Raw genomic sequence first — 22243 nt, forward strand, 5'->3', positions numbered from 1 at the left:
TTATGTTTCGTTGAATATACTATTTATTGTACAGCTTTCCTCAAGCATAAATTTGACAAAATTCACGTTATTTATTCCCCCTCAAATTCTACATTCCTAAAAATGACACTCATAAATTATCCCATCTTAACGCTGGATACATATCCGATGCTTTGCTGAAACGCTTTCTTGGGGCCAAGAGAACCGAATTTCCTGCTTGGAAAAGAGCCATCGGTGATTTCCGTCTGACAGAATATCAATGAGTACTCCTTGAACGAATGGTACACACCGGCGTACGCTACAGCGTTTTGGTGGAGTGGCGGAATGTTCAAAGCGGCCGCGAGTTTTCGGTCGTCTTGTTTGACGCAACTGAGGCAGAATAGGCAAAGCTTCTCGTTCACAAATGTTGTTTGGAACGGGCCTGCTCCCCTTGTTAACATGTTCGACACCACTATATGGTTAAATCTGCCCTTACCGAGACGGTTAGCGTTCTTACTTTATTGTTACCGACAGTCTGTAAGGCGCAAACGCATGCACATGCAAAAAGAAAAAAGAGAGAGAGAGAGGCACGGACAAACGGACCGCTGCTATCACACTCTCATTAGGACGTACCAACACGCGCAGCAATAAGTACAGCTATACTTTAATGTGAGTGCGGACGCTGATTTGTGTGGCATGCGGCGATGGTAAAACCCCACCGAAGCTTTCTAGCGCGCGCGCCCAAGTCGACACCTGGCTATGGTGGCTAGAGGGGGAGGTGTCGGCATCGGAGCGCCGGAGAGGCAGCATTTTTTCAGGACGATGTGGCGGCGCTGCTGTCGGCTCCGAGATGCCACCCGTACGCTGGCAAAGGTCCGCTGCGGTTATTTGGTTTCGCTGTGAAGTGCTTTCTCGCACCGCGGCTTCTTGGGGCGCAATACGCCCATCGGAAAATCATTTTAAAGGCTAGGCGACTTTATCACTGCAGTTGGCCTAACGTACTATGACTAAATTTTGGTCATTTTATCGCCGCGCTTTAGCTTCGCGCTCAGTGCAACACTTTGAAACCCATAATTGCACCCAACAGAGAAAGATTCCGCAGTAGGCGGTTGTTTGCAGTTTTCCAGTGCCGCTTTAACATTTTAAGGGACTATTATGGGCTGCCGCATGCAGTTCTGTCTGGCGTGGCTTTATTAGTGAATTGAGCTACAGGCGCTTGTCTTAATCGTCTACTGGTTGGTGCGCGCCTCAGCAGTAGAAACGGGCCGCTCGAGTGAACCATGATTATTTCAAGTTTCTTTAATTTTGCAGTGAAAGGTAGAACTGTAGGCACCAATTGTCAAAACTCAGCATAATGAGAGCGCTAAGGGGAATTTGGTTTCCAATATTAGAAACCTTCAAAGAACTAAGTTCGCGTATTTAGTAGCGCTAATATAATGCCAAAAATGCCTTACAAAAAAAAAAGAATATTTATTGTCAATAAAATAATACACACGACTCTATATACATGGCTGTTAGCTCTCAAACAAACAATATGACACGAAATGGAGCGCAAATAATGTAGGTATATACCTAGAAACGGTGAACAAGGTGCAGTGCATGCAAACAATAATTTGTCGGGTGGGAAATTGTGCTCAGATATGCAGATATTTCTGGGCATACAATGTGATGTGAACAATTCCTGTTTTACATATACAAACACTTTATGTTGGTCTTGCTGATATAAACTTTGCAGTTATGCAGTTATCTTGTGCGCCTCTACTTGAGGTACTTCATTTTTTCTCGCTTCCGTTGCTTCAATGCGTTCTCTCCTGCGACAAGGACGTGCAACCTCGTCATGACAAGAAACCGTATCACTTGGTTGGTGATTTCTACGCTATGCTTCGCACAGCCAACCATACCCAACATATTTATTGACAGGCAGGAAATAAGGCCCATGATGCTGTCAGCCTTCAACTTGTTAAAGCTGCAACAATGCGTGAAGACATCTTCCATCGCCGCAACCAAGTCTTTTAGTGCCTGAGATGTGTAAAGTAGGCCACCTCTATCTATGTGGTTGGTAAGGCACGACTCTTTCGGAAGCAAGCGCGAGCCTCCGAGCAAGCGCTATGCTTCGCACAGCCAACCTTATCCAGCTTATTTATTGACAGGCAGGAAATAAGGCCCATGATGCCGTCAGCCTTCAACTTGTTAAAGCTGAAACGATGCGTGAAGCCATCTTCCATCGCAGCAACCAAGTCCTTTAGTGCCTGAGATGGGTAAAGTAGGCCGCCTCTATCCATGTGGTTGGTAAGGCACGACTCTTCCGGAAGCAAGCGCGAGTCTTGCTTGAAGCAACAGCTAGAGAACACTCTTCGCACTTTGTTCTCATTATAATTTTCCTGGTAACATACCCGCTAACGTAGTAGGGTATGCGAGAGTCGCTATTTTATCCCACCATTTCACGATGATCTGGCATCTCATCACAATTATGCTTTACCATCTCGTGAACTTCATTTAGGTGGCCCAAATCCAGGAAATCATCCAGCTTACTCTGCATACCGACCAAATTTTTTCAGTGGCGTGGGTCGAGAAGGCTACTCAGAAGTCCTTATGACAAGCAAACAAAAGCGGGGCAGGCGAAACTAACTTCACAGACTTCACGACGCGCGCTTGGAGCCGGAGAGGCATCTCGGAGACGACGAGCGCGCCACCTGTCGCTGTCATGAAAAAATGCCGCACCGCCGTACGCGGCGCAGGCCAGCCAATGCTGACACCTCCCCCTCTAGCCACCATAACCTGGCGGCTGTGGCTGCGAAAGCAGTGGCGCCACGTATCGTCTGGACGGTGAAACTGCTCAGCATCCTCCACCGCGGCGGGCCCTTTATTCTTGCTAGATGGCGCCACCGTTCCGTTACCAGAGAGATGACGCACGTTATAAGTGAAAGCTCGTTAATTCGAACTTCAATAATTCGAATTTATGGATAATTCGAACTGTACGATTTGGTCCGGCCAAGCTCTACAGAAGTCTATGTATAAAAAAGTCCGTTAATTCGAACGCGAGAAGGTTCCCTCACGGATAATTCGAACTACGCTCGCCTGGCACACGGCCAGAGAAGCGCGCCTACTGCCTACACACAAGGCTGTATCGCCTCCGAAACGAAAAGAACGGCGAGAGAAGGCAAAATCGGGAAAAAATCTAACCGACGCGGGGTCAGCCAGAAGGCAGCAGCGGCTGCCGCCTCTCCGTTCTACGTAACCTCCGAGACTTCTTGCCCATTGCGAATCTCGGAGGCTTTGCAAATCTTGTACAGCTGCTAATGTTGTGCGGAGATGGCACGGCAAGCTCCAAAACACAGCGAATCAAGTACGTCGCAGCTGCGCTTGCAATCAAGAACCAACGAATCAGGGCCTTCGCCACCTTCACACGTTCAGCGTCTTTGTCTCGGCAGTCTTCATCGGTTGTGCATCTCTGTTTTCAGCTTAGGAGGTATCGGCCGTCGCGATTCATTGTGATGGTGTTAAGCCTCGGCTAACGTTCGTTTCGGTGGACATCGGTGGTGTGGCACAGTCGGACCCAGAGCTTCGACTTGAAGATGGCGTGTGCCCGCGGCACACGCCATCACTTTCTGACACGCCAAATTTCTGACATGCCCTACTCCTTCCAAATCGCAGTTTACTGTTGCCCTCCTTCACTTTCGTTAGTTCGAACTTTCGTTAATTCGAACTGAAGTGGCTTCCCCTTGCGGTTCGAACTAACGAGCTTTTACTGTACGTGTTTTTTCTGGACGGAAAAGGCAATAATGCGCATACCAACGTGATGTTAAGAGCAAACTTTACCTCACGCTATCCTATCTAATGCATGGGACGAAAAAAAAAGATATTCATTCTCAGTAATCACTGCATCGAATTTGTTAAGGTTTTCCGCATTAAAAAGCTAAAAGTTCAAATCTAACTGTAGTACTGACTGTAGGAACCAGATATCTAACTTAGGCCATCAGTAACAAATATTAACCCAGGAAGCAGCTAGCTAGTGGACGTCTACCTTCTCGCTTGTTCTAGCTAAGTTTGCAGCTAGGAGCCGTATTTTGTGTGTTGTACTCCAGCCCTAGACCTCTACAAGCCAGCTGGTAGCTCAGCTAATGCCATCTCCACTAACGGCTAGTGGGCACCTTCGGAAGCACTGCTGTAGCTGCGGTGTAGGCATTCAACTTTCTGGCTTGTTTCAGCTTTGTAAGTTCTATAGGTACCTCTACTTACCATGTTTACAATGCTGGAAGGCTGAATTCTTATTTTACTTCCTATTGCGGAATCTCGAGAAAGTCAAGGACGACAGTAAAATTTTCACTCAGACTGTGGTCAGTGTCCTTCTTGTGCCAAGTTAATTTCCAACCAAGGGACCTGTTGTCAACTCCTTGATTTCATGCCACTGTAATAAAGTGCAAATAATACATTGATAATCATTTAAAGAAGTAATGAATAAACTGCAACAAAATATTTTTTGTCGATACATAGCGCCAGTAACAAAATACGATCCCAACGTTAACAAGGAAATGTATTTGTGCTCCATATATTGTTCTTCCATGCCTTCCTTTTAAGCTGCAAGACAACAATTTTTTGCCTAAGCTCGTGCTAGTACAAGCACTGTGCGATAAAATGACGTCGGCAGTCGCCAACTTCAATGTGCACCAAAGTCGGTAGTGAAACGTTATTGGAGCTTTTCATACAAAGTCTGACGTCTGACGCCTTGCCTGTGTGGCAGAAAAAACAGCTTTTAATTAGGCCCCTTTAACGTTAAGAACTTAAGATATTGCGTAAGCAGGTGTTGCTGTGCAGCCGAAGCACACATAGGGCACACATTATGTTGCAGTGCACTCCTTTTGTTTTGTCCCCATTAGGCAAGGTACACTGACTTCACTTTTTCTTCCATTGCTGGAAGCACTCTTGGAATCTCTCTTCTGTAAACGCTACAGCATTGGCATCATTTCTACTTGTTTTTTTTTTCGTCGCAACTACAAAATTTGCCCTCTGGTGTAGCAGCTAACACTTGGGGGAACAAAGCAAATTGTCGCAGGAGGCCAAATCCGGAGTTTGTGCCGGGTGTTCCAGCACACTAATGGAACTGTGGGCCAGACACTCGCCCTCTCTTAATGCAGTCTGCTCAGGGGCAGTATTTTAAGGCGGTGGTGACGGTGAAGAACGAGGCATTCTCACAAGTGAGAGTTTCAAATTTACCTCTTTCATTGGCGAGTTTGTGCCCAGCAGTGGGACAAAACCCGAGCAGGGGTTCAAGCGCGCCGCCTTTCATACATCAGTCGTCAGAGGTTCCAATGCCATCGCTGGTGCCCGAGTGCCTTCGAGAAAGTACGGCACAATTCGCGTCGCGGATACAACCAGGTTACACAACGGTCGGTGGAAAGAACCATCCATAACATTCGAGAAACTTCCGATACACAAAGGCGAATCCTGAGCCGAACGATAGCGCTTAACATTTGTTAGTCCTTGAGAAAGGAATCACCCGAGAAAGATAAGTAAGCGCACGTGTCAATATTGCGGTGGAGAATCCAACGCCCGACTTTGGGAAAGTTTGCTCACGCGGAACGCACACAATCTCTCAGACACTTCGACACCTGCACATAGAAATCTGGCTGGACAAGCTACACCTTCAGTTAAAGATTCTTGATGCACAATTCTACGGCAGTCAAAGAACGCGATCAACACGGTTGATTTTTGCCTTGTACTTCCGCGCTTCTGGGGGAGGGGGGGGGGCGGGCTTGACTCACCTTCTTTCTAAACACCTTGCTATACCACTTCAGCTCGACGTCCATTTCACAAATGCCAGTTATGTCGCCGATTAAGTCCCTGTACAACACTCTATCAATGTCGTCTGCAGTTTTCCAATCAATGCAGCAGTCTTTTCGACGCCACTTTTGCTCTGCAATGAGCAATTTCAGCATCCACATGACGAAAACCATTCAATTTCTAAATTTTCAGTGAAAATTTGATGAACATACGACTTTACCAAACCAAGTGCGTCTCATATACTTCTATCATTGAGTGATCAATGAACATAAGAGAACACACATGGTCGATGTTCTCATCTGAGCACGAGGTCGAATGTAATCCTGATTTGGCTTCACCCTCGGGGTCATCATGGATTTTCCAAAAACGACGGACCGACCTAAACGCAGATATTTCTTAACGCATCCTTCCCATACGCCTTTTGTAAAATTGAATAAATTTCCGCCCTATGCTTGCCGAGTTTTAAAAAAAAAATTGGTCATTCATCCTTTGTTCCGTCTGTTGGTCAATTTTCATTTCGACAAGGATTCGAAATCGGTGGCCCAAATACTGCACGCAGAAAATTTGCCTTGTTACACAATAGTCTGGCTCGTGTTAGAGGTGTACTAGAGGTCGACCGGGTTCTTTACAGCGGAGAGAGCAGCAACTCTGCCAACTGGCCCATCTCCTTGTTTACACTCTGCGCGAAGTTGTGAAACTAACCTCGTATGTGATGTAATCATAGAGAAACGATAGACAATTAAATTGAGTACACTACCACATAACCCAGCGGCACAGTTGACTCTAAGACACCTGAGCGGCTAGACGGAAGATTAACGCTTCACTTCGGGTTTCCATTTCCTGGATGCCGATGTGAGCGGGCAGTTTGAATGCTGGAATGCGTTGCTCGCGGTGACGGGCATCCGCACGGTATTCCTGCGCTTCCATACGTTTTTTATTGTGTGTATTTTCATATATCGTTCTTAGCTAGTTGGCTGAACGCTTTTAAGTGCAAACATTTATTTATTTGAAATGTTACATTGCCCTTACCAGCACGGTTACCGGCAAGGTAATACTAGCGGTTCTATTGTCTATTCAACTTCTTGAGTAGCCACATAAAGGAGACACCTCATAAGTGAAGGAATGTTTATTGAACGGCATTAAATGTAACAACAAATTCAATGTTACGGCACCTTTTGCAGGTCATGTGCGTATCAATGAACGCTGACAAACATCAGAAAAAGAGAAGCAGTACACGAACTTATTCTCCATATGTGTTTAGAAAACGTTTATTTCGACAAGAGACGATACGAACACTGAGTTTCAGCGAAAACGAAGGGGGTGGTGGTGGTGAAAACGTTTATTTCCTCTGAAAAGAGGGAGTTACATGGAGGGTGCTCTGGAGTCAGGCTTAGTGCCTTTCCCCTCACAAACACTAGGTGGAGTCCCTAGTACGGGACCCCAGTGGCTTCCGCTGCCGCCATAGCTCGTTCGACCATCGCCTTTTGGGCTTTCAGGTCGCAACAGGCGAGTAGGGTCGCCTCCCAGTCCTCCCGGGTGGGGTTTGGGTGTGGAGTAAAAGCAGGGTTGGAGGGGCACGCCCACACCATGTGGTAGAGGTCCGAGGACCTCTCCCCACAGTGCGGGCACTCCCCGGAGAAGGCAGGGTCAAAGTGCTTTAGCGAGGCCGGGCACATCATGGTGTTCGTGACAAGGCGGAGGAACAGGCGTTCCTCCGCTCTCGTTAATCCTTTACACGGATAGGGGTACAGTTTATGTCTATCTTTGTATAATTGTGTTGTTTCCTTGTAAGTGTAGGTCGGCGTGGCTTCATCTGCTTCTTCAGAGGTGGCGGGGGACGAGGTTGCCCGGTTAGAGAGCGCGCGGGCGGCTGCATCTGCTGCCTCGTTTCCTCCTAGCCCCGAGTGGGCCGGAGCCCAGACTATGAAGCGGTGGGATGGACCTCCTACGTACGAGCTATTTTGCAGTAGCCGGTAGGCCAGGTACGGGACCCAGCCCTCTTGGACGTTCCGACACGCCCCTCGCGAGTCGGTTATGATTGTCTTGGAATCGGAGTGTGTTGCCGCTAAAGCGATGGCGACTTCCTCTGCTTGAGTGACGCTTCGGGCTTTGAAGGTGAGCCCGTTCACCGTTTTGGACTCGTGGATCACTGCCGCCGTGTACCACCCGCCATGGTGCGGGCCGGATGCGTCCACGTAGTATACCCCGGGTTTCCTTCCGTAGTGGTGAGCTAAGGCCTCTGCCCTGGCCCTGCGTCTACCCTCGTGGTCGTCCCTGGACATCTTAATTGGGAGTGGTCTTACGTGCAGGGCGTAACGCCATTCCTGAGAGAGTCTTACTCTCTCCTCGGTTAGAGTCGTGTGTTCTATGTGCAGACGGGCCAAAAGGCGGCGTCCTGACGGCGTCTGCGATAATCGCGTGTATTGACCTGTGAGGTGGGCTTCTCTAAGTTCATCGAAGGAGTTCGTCATACCCAGACCTTGGAGTCTCAGGTTAGACGTGGTTATCGGGAGGTCGAGGGCCTTCTTCGCCATTTTGCGTATTATCACCTCGATGATGTTCTGGTCGTGTTTGTTGAGGCGGAGATAGGGGGTCGAGTACAGGATTCTGCTTGTTACAAAGGCATTGGCCAGCCGCAAGGCGTCTTTGCTTCGCAGTCCCCCTTTCTTGTTCGAGACTCTGCGGACCATTCGGCCCACCTGATCTCCCACCTTCTTTAGTTTGTCGAGCGTGGTCGTCGCCAGCCGACGCTGGTGGATGAAAAGACCTAGGACTCTAATTTCTTTTCTTTCGGGTATCGGTTCCGATCCAAGTCTCAATTCTATCTTGTTTGTGCATTTTTTGTTGGGGCGAATGTGCACGAATTCGGATTTTTGAGGGGAGCAATGAAGGCCACATCTTTTCGCGTACTCGTTCGCCGCGGTGGCCGCCTCCTGCAGGCTGGCCTCCATTTCACCGAGAGAGCCCTGCGTGGCCCAAATGGAGATGTCGTCCGCGTACAGCGCGTGTTGCACACCCGGGACTTTCTCCAAGTGGACCGGCAGGTTCTTCATTGCCAAGTTGAAAAGCAAGGGGGATAGCACCGCTCCCTGTGGCGTCCCTCTCGTGCCTAATAGAAAGGGGCCGTGTTCCGCGTTCTGGATCCTCACGTAGGCCTGTCTGTCCGTGAGGAAGCGTTTTATATACTCGAAAGCGTTCCTGCCGCATCCCGTCTCTGATAGGTGTGTGAGGATCGCCTCGTGTGTCACATTATCGAAGGCTCCCTTTAGATCTAGGGCCAGCACTATCTTATCCCCGTTCGGATGTTCGATCGGGTTTAGTACCTCCCTGCTGAGCTGCAGCAGGATGTCCTGAGCCGATTTATTTGGCCTGAAGCCGTACATCGAGTCGGCGAAGACTCGCTTGTTTTCTAGGTACTCAGATAGTCTGTCTCTGACCATAGCTTCCATCAGTTTGCTCACGCACGAGGTGAGAGAAATAGGTCTTAGGTTATCCGTATCTATGGCCTTGCCCGCCTTGGGGATGAAAGTTATCAGCGCCGTCTTCCACTCCGTGGGAAATGGAGCTTCGCCCACCCAAATCGAATTAAAGTGTTCTAGGAGGGATTCGTATGCGCGGTCCGGCAGATTGGCTAGGAGTTTTACCGAGATCCCGTCCCTTCCTGGCGCGGTCCCGCGTTTCATCCTCGCTAGAGCGGCCTTGAGTTCGTATATTTTGAAAGGTTCGTCCAGCTCAGCATTTTGGGCTCCATTGTATCTGTAAGCGTCTCCCTTTGGATGTTGGGTTGTGGTCAGGTACTGGTCCCGAAGCTTCAGTGCAAGCTGGGCCGTATTTCCTTGAAATGCATGTACCGCTCTCTGCAGGTGCTTGTGCGTCTCGGTGCGCGTCTGGTTGGGATCTATGAGTGCCCGGAAGAGGCGCCATGTGTTCTTGCTAGACATCTGCCCAGCGGCCGCGTTGCACCTATCTACCCAGTTCGCGTCCGCGAGTTGCGCCGCGTACTCCGCCGCTTCTTTAGTGATTGCCGCGATCCGAGCTCTTAGCTTTCGGTTATGCTTCTGTCTACGCCATCTTTTGACCATGCTGCGTCTGGCTGCCCAGAGGTGGAGGAGGTGGGTGTCCACGTCCGTCACCGCCTCTGAGAGCTTTACCTGCGTTTCCGTCGAACGCAGGTTGATCAGCAGCTGTTTTGTCCAGGCTTGATATCCCTGCTCCTGGATGGAGCTTACCTCGTATTCCTTTCTAAATTTCGTCCAGTCCGGCAGCATAGTGTGCCCCGTAGGCCTGGTAAGGGGTTTCGTACGGATCGTTATGGTGATCAGGCAGTGGTCACTACCGAGAGTTTCCTCCGTATTCGTCCACTCCACTCGCCTCGCGTTTTTCGTGAAGGTTAAGTCGGGACACGTGTCCCTCTGCACCGAGTTCCCTATCCGCGTGGGGCACGCCGGGTCAGTGTGTAGGGTTAGACCTAACGCGGACGCCGCCTCCGCTAGCTTCCGTCCTCGTATGTCTTCTCGATGATAGCCCCATGAGGGACTCTGCGCGTTGAAATCTCCCATTACTAGTAACGGGTCTCGTCCTGCTTCCCTGATAGCTCTGCTCAGGAGTGTGGAGAAGGTTACGTTTTTTGCTTTAGGTGGGCAGTACACGTTCAGGATGTGTAGCGGCGAATCCTCCTTTTTCAGTGGCAGAAGAGTCACCATCACGTGCGAAAAGCTGATTTGTAATTCCAGATCTACTAAATTTGCAGTGTAGTTTTTGTGCACAAAGATGCACGTTAGGGGGTCGAGTTGGAACGTTTTGTAGTTTGTGAGGCTCACGTTCCCGCCAGGTTCCTGTACGGCCACCACTGCCGGAGTATGCTCGTACGTAGACAGGTGCATCCTAAGATCCGCTCTCTTAGTCCTCGATTTCAAGCCTCGACTATTCCACTGCGTTAATGTTATGGGACTCTTTTTAGTTTGTCTCGCCATGTTGTATCTGGAGATTGTTGTTATTCTGGAGGGGAAATTGCTCCTGGTGGTCTTCCTCCTCGTCCTCGCTTATCACCCTACGCATCCTGTAGGCTCGGGGAGTCTGGAGTCTCCTCGTGTTAGCGTATTTGCGAACCGTCATCGCTTTCGCTATCTGTTGTGAGACTATGGTGGGAATGGATTCCTGGACCCTTCTCATCATAGCTTCTAGTTTATTTTCAAGACTAGGTTCTGTGTCGCTTTCCATCGCCTCCTCTTGCTGAGGTGGCTGGGGTTTAGCTAGCGCACTTTCTAGTTTGCTCGTTAGCGCCGCGATCTGCGCTTTTAGGGCTGCTATCTGGTTTCGTAACTCGGTTTCTACTGGGTTGGGTTTGGGTGGAGAGGAAGGTTTGGGAGGAGGAGGAGGAGAGGCGGTCCCACTCACCTGCCGCATCCCGTTCTGGACTATGCTGGCCCAGGTCTTCTTTTGCTTGGGTTGATCAGAAGTCGACTCCCTGCTAGGTGGAGGGGGCGGGAGATTCCCGCTTCCTCCCTTCTTCTTCTTCTTGTTTTTTTTCTTCTTTTTCCTCCTCCTTTTCTCCTGATTGCTGGGTTGTTGCTGCGCGTTCGTGCGAAATTTCGCCGTGCAGTCTCTGGAGTTCGTGGCGTGTTCGCCGCCGCACACCGCACATTTTGGGTTGCACAGGTGAGGGGACCGCACTCCCTCCACAAACGGGGCTAGCGTTCCGCAGAGTCCGCAGTTTTCTTGTCTCGGTGTCGGGCAGGTATCTGGCCTATGCCCCACTGTGCCGCACAAGTTACACGCTGGTATGGTGCGGCGGTACCTTGCTACCGGTATGACTTGCGCATTGTACAGTACAGCTCTGGGCTTGTACTTGCCTTCGAAGGTGATTCTGGCTTTGTTAGAAGTTCCGAACTTTCGGATCTCCAGGATGGTGCTTTCTCCGTGAAAGCTTTTCACCTTCCCTCGCAGGGACTCGGTGGTTTCCAGATTGGCCACTGTGATGACTCCGTGAATCACGTTGTCTTCGCTCTGTTTTACGTGCCCGTGCAAATGGAGGTCTGCTCCTTCTTGGATTTTTATCGCAAAGTCCCCGACCAGTTTGTCTGCCGCGTGGATGCTCGACGTGCCCACGATGATCAGGTTTTGGTCCGGGGATATTGTGAAGTAAAAGTTGTCCGCTTCGGCCTCCCCGACTCGCTGTCGTAGGGCTAGACCTAGCTCACCGTGTTGTAAGTTCTTCAAGCTTGTCGCCGTTAATGGTTTGATGATTAGCACCACATCGTCTGGTCTAAATCTGCAGAGAAACTTGGGTTTCCATGCAGCTTTGACTTGCCTTGGGCCTCCGGCTGCGCGCTCATCGGGTGCCTTGTCGGGTTGCGCATGGTGGCCTCCGTGAGCTGACGTGGCCTTCCCTTGTGCGCAGGCTTGGAGTTTCTGGGCTCTTGTTTCAAAGGCCCGGATCACATTAGCGTTGCAGGCTTGGTCCCGACTGGTCTGCGGCACAGTTGTCCATGCCATGCCTTCCGGGTCGTAGCCGCGTTGCTGGTTTGCGCTTGCCATGTTGGCTTGGAGCGGCCTCCCCGCCGCCGAACGCCGGCGTTCAGCCTTGAGGCTGCGTCGCGGCGCTATGGCGGATGGGAGGAAAAACGCTTAAAAAGGTCAACAAATCGGCCCACCGGATTGGGAGTGGTCTCCCTGCGTGCCGGCTGACTTGCTGGTCCTGTCAAGTCCAAAATTGTCGGGATCAAACGCGTTGGGCCGCCGCCATGGTCGAAAATCGCCGCAGCCGATGTCCCATGCGTCCGCTCGCTACGCGCGCTGGTAGCGTCCAAAACGAAGGGGGTGATTGCGAATGGAGCCAAGAGATCTCATCTTATTCCAGCACCTTATCGCAAGGAACCGCAGTAGTCGGGCTACTTTCCTGAATCATATTTTTCAGTGTAACTTCCAGATTGCATCGTACCTTCACTAAATGAAAAAATTTCGCGAAAGCATTCGGCGCAAACTATAAATCCTTTAATAGCTGCACGTAAGGCACAATAATTTTTTGAAGAAAAGATTGAATATGTGGCGAAAATCATAACCTTCCACAGGTTTCGTGGAGAGACTATGCAGTGAAAGCTCGTTAATTCGAACTTCAATAATTCGAATTTATGGATAATTCGAACTGTACGATTTGGTCCGGCCAAGCTCCACAGAAGTCTATGTATAAAAAAGTCCGTTAATTCGAACGCGAGAAGGTTACCTCACGGATAATTCGAACTACGCTCGCCTGACACACGGCCAGAGAAGCGCGCCTACTGCCTACACACAAGGCTGTATTGCCTCCAAAACGGAGAGAACGGCGAGAGAAGGCAAAATCGGAAAAAAATCATACCGACGCGGGGTCAGCCAGAAGGCAGCGGCGGCTGCCGCCTCTCCGTTCTACGTAACCTCCGAGACTTCTTGCCCGTTGCGAATCTCGGAGGCTTTGCGAATCTTGTACAGCTGCTAATGTTGTGTGGAGATGGCACGGCAAGCTCCAAAACACAGCGAATCAAGTACGTCGCAGCTGCGCTTGCAATCAAGAACCAACGAATGAGGGCCTTCGCCCCCTTCACATGTTCAGCGTCTTTGTCTCAGCAGTCTTCATCGGTTGTGCACCTCTGTTTTCAGCTTAGGAGGTATCGGCCGTCGCGATTCATTGTGATGGTGTTAAGCCTCGGCTAACGTTCGTTTCGGTGGACATCGGTGGTGTGGCACAGTCGGACCCAGAGCTTCGACTTGAAGATGGCGTGTGGCCGCGGCACACGCCATCACTTTCTGACGCGCCAAATTTCTGACATGCCCTACTGCTTCCAAATCGCAGTGTACTGTTGCCCTCCTTCACTTTCGTTAGTTCGAACTTTCGTTAATTCGAACTGAAGCGTCTTCCCCTTGCGGTTCGAATTAACGAGCTTTTACTGTATATTGCTTGCTTCCTTGCTTTCTGGTTTATTAGTTTGTTTGGTTGGTTGGTTTCTCACTTTTTTCAGTTATTGCTGCTGCAGCTGGTGCCATTCACCACATTTTTTCCCTTTTATGCGAAGCATACTAGCCGCACAACCACGCTCTTCCTTTCTGCGCCGCGCGCCGCCGCGTAGCTACCATATGACGTCATAACAGCTGCAAAAGCGGAGGCTCAACTCGTGCGCTCGCTTAGCTACATAGCCGGGTCTCAGCTCGTGCGCTCGCCTGCGGTCGCACAGATGGTACTGCGGCCTAACTCCCGCTCCTCCCGCTAGGGCACTGACGTCACAACAGCTGCAAGCCGGGCTCAACTCTTGCAAGATGGGCTGGGTGGGAATCGAACCAAGGTCTCCGGAGTGTGAGACGGAGACGCTACCACTGAGCCACGAGTACAATGCTTCAAAGCGGTACAAAAGCGCCTCTAGTGAATGCGCTGTTGCCTTAGAAACGAGCTGTTTCTAAGGCTCAGGCGTGCGTCGCTTGCTCAGGCGCACATTTCGTTGCCGCGCCGAACGCTGCGTTGCTCGACGCTCACCGCGTCCAATGCAGGGCGCGTAGTCGCTGCGCCGTAGCCCATTGTCTTACACCCCTTGGCAGGTCGACTGGAACGCTGTCGCGTTCCACTCTTGAAGGCGAAGCTGAGTAACGCATGATTTGTTTCTTCGTCTAGCCGAACCAAATATAGCCAAGCAACAGCAGTTCGCCAGGCTAAACAGTGGTTCAACAACTAAAATAAAGGCTAGTATGCTTCGGATCCTGTGCTTAACCTTAGCTAAGCCACAGCCATTTTTGAATATCTGACTATAATTGCCATTGCAATTATACTTGTACTCCATGGCAAATTTTCGCCGTCATCGTCTCCGATGGCGCGAGGTTCCTTAGGTCACGTGATCAGTCGCCCGCTAAGCCAGGGGAGGGGATGTTAGCGTGCGGTGCCGTGATCAAGCACTTGCTAGATGGGGGGAGGGGGGCAGCTGAGTGCGCGTCTCCTCTGCTAACCTTGTAGTGTCGGCGCGAGGCTGTGCTCACGGCACAGGGAGCACACCGCCTGTGCCTTCTCTCAGAGGTAATCTCCGGCGGGTTCAAACCCTGAGCGAGCCGAGTGCACTGTGTTTCCGTGCGCCCAGGGCTGGAGGTCGCTTAATCTCGAGTTTCAGTTACGCGTTGAAACGAGAGGACGCAGACGCGTTCGCTGCCCACAGCCGGCGCTCTTAATCGTGTCAGCATTTGTGACAGCGCGCGTTCATCTTTTATTGAGTGAGAACTGTTCGTGTTTATCGGCGCGCGCGTGAAGCCGGGCTTGTTAATTTATTTGCCGACTCACTGCATGGGCTTCCCGCACAGGCTTTATGGCCACGACCCGTAAATTAAGTAAACTATCTTTAGCAATAATTAATTCGTGACGCTGGCAAATGTTTTAAACTATTATTTCTTAATCTCCAACCATTGCAAACCTCTGTGTGCAGCAGTTTAGACCTATCTCTCCTTTTTCCTATTCGTAGCGTCGTTAAATATTTTTGGTTTGTTGTGTTGCGAATGCCTCAAACTACTGTTTTAATTCTACCACTAAAAATTGACTTTATATTGCAGTTTGTACTACATTTACTTTGTATAATCTTCCACTTAGCGACTACTGTATTGCTGTTTTATGTTGTGCATTTGCTCTAATTTATATGTTTAATGACAGCAGGTCCCCTTTCAGTCACACGCTCTGGGACCTTTTTCTGTATACTTCTGTAAGCATGTATGTGTACTTATTAAAGAAATAAACTGAAACTGAAACCTGCTCAGACAATTACATCTTTGCTCCGAGTTCAACCTGAACAGAACTGAAAAACTTTGCAGAAGAATGAACCCGAACACAAACCGAACTTTAAAACATTTCATTTCCACATTTCGGTGGGACTCGTCCATTTCACTTACTGTGGAGCATGTAAAAATGGATGAAAGTGCATTATTATCCATTTTGCAGAAATAAAGATTTCAGAGTGTCGGTCTCAGTGTTTATTGAACAATCCTCGTATGAGCCATGAACTGACGATGAATGGATCGCTCCTCACAAACCGCACCGACAATCAGCGGCACCACTGTGTATAATATAATGTGTTTCATTGAATAAAGCAGTCTCGCAGTAGTAGTGAATTTGCGCTGCGTGCGAATCTTTCACCTTGCGCTAAACTGTACTCTCTCTCTCCTCTCTCTCTTCAGCCCCATACCCCTTTCCACAGTGCAGGGTAGCAAACCGGACTTACGTCTGGTTAAGCTTCCTGCTTTTCCTGTCTTGTATTTCTCTCTTTCTCACTCTCTCTTCTGCGTCCGATATAACAATAGCATTGAGCATGACAGAACCTGCGGCTCTGCTGCTACTGGCAATGACATAATTGTTATTGATGGCCGTGTCGGTGGGTTAAAACGGACCAGCAATTATTTATAGGAAGAATACGTGGAGGAGATTGAGTTATGCAGCGACCAAGCGGAAGGAGGACGCCAAGAAGTGTGCAGCTTTCCTGAGCTGCCGTGGTTAATAAGCATACACCCTGACAGCAAGTTCCGTCAATCCTCAAATAACACCGAAAGTCCACTATGACGCCACGGTTGACGCCGTAAAGGAGCACGTGAATCCCAAGCCAACGGAACTATATTACAGGTACGTCTTCTCAGAGAGACCAGAGACACGGTTAATCTTTTTCACGCAGCGTCAGCGCCTTGCGAAAGCTAGCCAAGACCTGCCGCTTCGGTGAAGAAATTTTTCTTTTAGAAGTGATTCTTGACGAGAAGAGATTCTTTTAGAAGAGATCTTTGACAATGTTGCTCAGCAACGGCTGTTGGCGGAACAAAAGCTGACGTTCAAGGCGGCTTACGACTTGGCAGAGACGGCGGAAGCAGCTGCAAGAGAGCAATGAGCGAGCGTCGAAAAGATGTTCCCCACATAGTGGCGAAGTCCGCATACCACCAAATAAAAGAGCAAGGACTAATCAAGGCAAAGGAGCGTCAAGCACTAGTGCACAAAGGCGTTGTTTTCTGTGCCTTGGAAATCACTCTGCGTATCGTCGCAATTTAAAGAATGTAGTGTGTTTTAGCTGTAAGAGAAAACGGCACCTGATCAAAGCGTACCATGCGAAGAAAAGCGACCAAGGTCATCATCAGCTCGACGATGCCAACAACCCAGTGTATAGTGAGTAAGACGACTTATTTGTTATCAGCCTAGTTGCCGGTTCTTGTCCTAAATTTGTTATCATCGTAAGCAATGATGGTCAACGCGTACCCAAGGATGTATATTCAGGAAAATCTAGTTTTATGAAAGGCGACAAAGATTTTAAAAACTGCAATTTGCAAAAAGCATGCCATTGGAAGTGTCATATGTACAACTGGTAACCTGGACAATGGAAGTGATTGTCCTAATCAGGAAGCTCTGGTGCGAGTCAACATCAAGGGGCGATATTTGGAACTGACACTATTGGTGGTTAGAAATTACGGAACAGACTACTCGGTCGCATTTCGTTGAAGCCACTGAAGGTGTAGACAACCAGCCTTCACAACGAAAGCAGGAACCTAGAAGCTGTCGCGTCAAAATTTTCTGAAGGCTTTCGCGAGTAATTTCCAAGTGCTGCACTTCTACGGTTCACAACTAACTGAATCCAGGTGCCCATTCGAAGTTTCTCAAGTGTCGTAGCGATTCCACGTCTTGGCACGCGAAGATGTGAAATCGTTACCCGCTGGCGGGAAGTTGTTTTGTCATCCAATTTCAGTTCCGTTAATTTTTAATTGCTTTATTTCAATTAGTAACTACAAATAACTTCCCCTGTGTTCCCCTGGGTGTATTTGTTTGTTGACTTCTTATCACGTGTCCCACGCAGTTATATGAAAATTACGTGCGTCGTTACAGGAGTTCCAAATTGGTACTCAGATGAAGAGCTACTAAGGCTTTGATGGGCTTGTCGGTTGCTGGCTTCATGGAACATAGTTATAACGGCGCGTTTTGAGGACAGGGCACAGAAAGAATGCGCACAGGACTGTCGCTGAAGAGCTGCTGACCTACCTCAGACTGCAGGAAGAATTCCACGTGCAAAGAATCATCCGTCGGGTCCAAAACTCATCATCTGAATGAGAGTCGAGGCGCATTGACTCTGTTGTTCTCACATTTGCTCCATATTCTGAGCGCCCGGAGAAGATTAACCATAGTTTTACAGTACATGAGGTTGTGCACTACGCGCAGACGCCAACACGCTGTTTTTCGTGTCATCGCTTCGGACATGTAGCTAAGTACTGACGTGCGGAGCAGACATGCAAGCGCTGTGAGGTCTTCTTGACTTCAAGACGTGTGCAAATAAAGCCAATTTTGTGTGTGCAAACAGCCGTGGTAACCACCGCTGTTTGCCGACGTCCTGCACGGACAGCTGCTGCTCAGCGAAGGAATAAGATGTTTGTCGTGTGTTTGAAGGATGCAATCACACCATCCAAGAAGAAGACGTCCACCGAGTCACAACCACGTTATTAGGAAAGAAAGTACGCACATAATTTTCCTATTCTAAAACCGACAAAAGAAGCCATTGAGCCAACGCAACTGGTCAACGCCGCTGATGAACACGTTTGAAAAGAGCCCGAAAATCGTAGCCATGCAGCCGCAGTGAGTCTGCCTCAAGAACCACTTGGAAGCACTTACTATGAAAACTGCCAACAAATGAAACGCATTTTGTTCACAGCATTATGCTCGCACGTCGCGAAGATGCCTGCGAGTTCAACAAAGGATATGCTGGAAGCAGTACTAGCTCTTGAGTCAGTAATACCCGGCTCTATTTACACTTTGTAGCATAATGGTAATTTCTCGCCCACGTGGTCCAATCGGCCGTTCAAAGGTGCCCTTAAGAGGAAGCTTTAGCTCGGGTGCTCCTTATCTAAGTACATGTAAAAGGAGAATTCCTATTTTGCGGCAACCATCGCACCAATATTGACAAGGTTTCTTGTATTTAAAATGAAAACATAAAATCTAGTGACTGTTTCTTTGAAATTTTCGATTTACGTCTTCAATTTTTCTGTAGATATTTGTAATAATCTAAAAATTTCAGGAAACGAAACTATCAAATTTAAAGCTTTGTAACTCAGCAATCAAAAATGACATCACAATTCTGTGAATTTAATCTAATAGTACATTTAAAACGGACAAAACTGATATGTTACACAAGAATCTAAAAAATTGTAATATGGAAATACAGCTTTTGCAGAAGCTTTGTACACAACTTGACAAATTCACTTAAGGTGTAAATTGACCTACAGAATTTGTCCGGTTTCAACGATGTAATCTTGATACAGAGCTCTTTGTAAACTTCGTGCTTCTATTTTCGAACATTCGAATTTTTGAAAATTTGTTTAGCAGAAGTCAAGGCTTAAAATTGAAAATACGCTTGCCATGGTCCCAAGAATTTAACTTTCTCTCGCAAATGCAGCAAATTTCATTAAAATCGGTCCAGGAGTTATCTCAGAAAAGCGTTTTTGCGTTCTTCATATATTTGAATAGGCCGAGTCGGAATTGGGCCCGAGCTAAAGCTTCGTTTTAGTTATGCATTGGAACGGGATTTTGGAGCATCTGTGCAAATTTAGCCTTGTCATTGGTGACATTCCATTACCAAATCTTGCCCTCCCCGAGCTAGGTATCCCAAACGGCAAGACGATCCCAGGATACATGAGACACGGCAATCCGAGTATACCGTCATTTGCTAATGGCAGTGCAATGACATGCATCAGGCGCGAAACACCTCACCTCGCCTTACCAGTGCAAGACCTTTACTTCCTTGGAAGTTCCCGCTGTCTTTGCTCCGTACGACTGCCGAAAAAGTTGTAAAGAACTGTCCCCTGGTGCACTTTCGTTTGTACAGTTTGATTAAAGGAAATTATGAGAGAGAACGTTGGTCCCGATGTCTACGAGAGCTGCGTTTCAGCTTGCGTGCGGATGATGGGTAAGAAACAATTTCCTATATTTTGAGACCAGTTTCAGACAGTTTTGAGGCCTTGCAATGCATTATTTTAACAAAATGCTTTACATCATAGCTTAAGGTTACAGTATTTCGATTTGCTTTGGTTAATCGCGTGTGCAGAAATATGTTGAATTGTCGCGTTTAAAGAAATGATTTCCTGAAAATTAAAAAAAAAAGTGAAGCGTCACAAATAAATCAACACAGAATACATGAATCCATAAGCAAAGGGAATAGACAAATCCGATTAGCACTAATACTTCCTATTGTAGCTAAACCATCACAGTAAAATTATTTGGGCAGAAAACTCCATGATTTGGTTATGTCGCAAACTCTTATAGAGATGCATATAATTCATAGTCTCACGGGCAATCGTTGCTCATTTTGGTAAGTATATGCATTATATTCTATTAATGGTAACTTGGCGTAAATAACTCTAGATCCTATAAATGTGAAGGCATCTGGCGTCTTCTTTTCCCTGCTGAACGATCCGTGCTGGACTTCGTGCTTAACCTGGTGGCCCGAAATTGACGTACAATCAGTGTAAAAGTCGTAAACTCAAACCATGGGTGTTTCGGTGTCAGCTGTGACGTTGTAGTACGTGTAACACGGTGCCTGTCGCGTATGGTTTATATTTGTAGTAGTATTATCACACTAATATATTACAAGCAATTGTAAAAATAATATTTCTCTTTAGTGTCCAACAAAGCATTATCTAGAAAGGGGGCTTGCTCATTTACTAACTTGGAGGACTTCTGCAAGCATTGTCTAGACCCATAGGTCAAAAGTAACAAAAGAGCCTAGCAAGGGTTTGCGTGAGGTATTGTCAAAATGTGTGGAACGTTGCCAAATTTTCGAGAGCAGATAAACACCAATACACACTTTTTCTCGCTCAAAAGTATGCCGCTTAGGAAGATGGAAAATTAGGAAACAGTGATTTTATATTTTACTTTGATACTGATGTGAGTCCCAAACAGGAGGCATTAGCGGTAGCGTTATTTAGATTAAGGTTTCATGACACAAAGAGAAATCTGCCGATGTTGCATAGCAATATGGCTAGGTATCATGAGCTCATGACGCATCCATGACCGAGTTACCGAAAATAAAACTAATTTGAAGAAACTATTATTGTAGTAAGCTATTGAGGGTGTTCTGGTGCCTGACGGTGCATTTTTGTCTTTTCAGGGTTTATCCCTTAATCTAAGGCTAGAAATGGACGCATCGAAAACGTCATGTGAGCACTCGTTTGATGTGAACAAAGTCGGTTACCTACGAGATATCAGACTCTGGACCTTCTGGAATGTTATGATTAAGATGTGCATTTTAAATACGGTGAATTCTCTAATGCAACAATAATGAGCTATAGTTGCTTTCCAACACGATTATTTTGTGAATGGGTATGTACATTTGCAGGAAATTGTTTCTTCCATGCCATTGCTAGATTTCTTTGAAAACAAGCTACGGTGCACATACACACCTTAGTTCACTAATTATTGAATTTCTTTCGTAGTAGTAACGACAACTGAAATACGATACCTGTGTGAAATTTTCGTGTATGCAGGTTTAGAAAAAAAGAACTTGTGAAGTGGTAATGTACATCAATGTGGTCTTCGAAAATCTCCCGATTATACAAAGTACAGCGAGTTCATTTTTTATTCCATTGCTGGGAGCAGCCTTGGAATTCCCCTTTTGTAAAACTATACAGAATAATTATCATTTGCATTTGCATTTTCGTCACAACTAAAAAATTTGGCCGCCGGAGGACTGGTTTGCACTTGGCGGAACAAAAGAAAAAGTCGCAGGAAGGTAAATGTGCCGTTTCAGCAAGGGTGTTCCAGCACAGAAATATAACTGTGCGCCAGAAACTCACGCTCTCTCAATGCAGTCTGCGCAGGGACAGTATTGTCACGTTGTATCGATGGTGAAGAACGCCGCAATGCCACAAGTGAGAGTTACAAATTTATCTCTTTAATGGGTGGATCTGGGCCCAGCAATACAAGTATTACTCAAACACAATGATAACGGCGATCAAAGTCAAGGGTCGGCAAAAACCTGAGCAGCGGGTCAAGTGTGCCGACTTTCATACAGGGCTCCTTGAAGGTTCGAGTGCAAACGGTGGTGCCCGCATGCCTTCCTGAAAGCACTGCACAATTCGCGTCGCGAATACAGTCAGGTTCACAAGGTTCGGTGGATAGAACCATCCATACCATTCCAGAAACTTCCGATACATAAAGGCGTGTCCTGAGGTGAGTGACAACGCTTAACATTTGTTAGACGGTGAAAAGAAATAACCAACGAAAGATAATTAAGTGCACGTGTCAATATTTCGGTGCAGGATCCAGCGCCCCACTTTCGCAAAGCTTACTCACAGTGGGTGCACACAATCTGTCAAACACTTCGAGACCTGCACGCGGAAATCTGCCTTGACAAGTTGTACCTTCAGTTACAGATTCTTGGTGCACAATTCTACGGCTGTCAAAGAACGCGATCAACACGACTGATTGTTGCTTCGTACTTCCGCGCTTTTGAGGAAGGGGCTGGGCTTCATTCATCTTTCTTTCAACGCCTTG

The 22243-nt window shown here is 47.8% G+C and overlaps 1 protein-coding gene across 8 annotated transcripts in view; it reads left to right on the forward strand.

The window, feature by feature from the left end:
* Positions 1-22243, forward strand: part of LOC135905678 (kinesin-like protein KIF26B) — a 760359-nt gene that overhangs the window by 83804 nt on the left and 654312 nt on the right. The gene's annotated exons all lie outside the window — the stretch shown is intronic.

This window comes from Dermacentor albipictus, chromosome 7 (assembly GCF_038994185.2).
Source record: "Dermacentor albipictus isolate Rhodes 1998 colony chromosome 7, USDA_Dalb.pri_finalv2, whole genome shotgun sequence".
NCBI lineage: Eukaryota > Metazoa > Arthropoda > Arachnida > Ixodida > Ixodidae > Dermacentor > Dermacentor albipictus.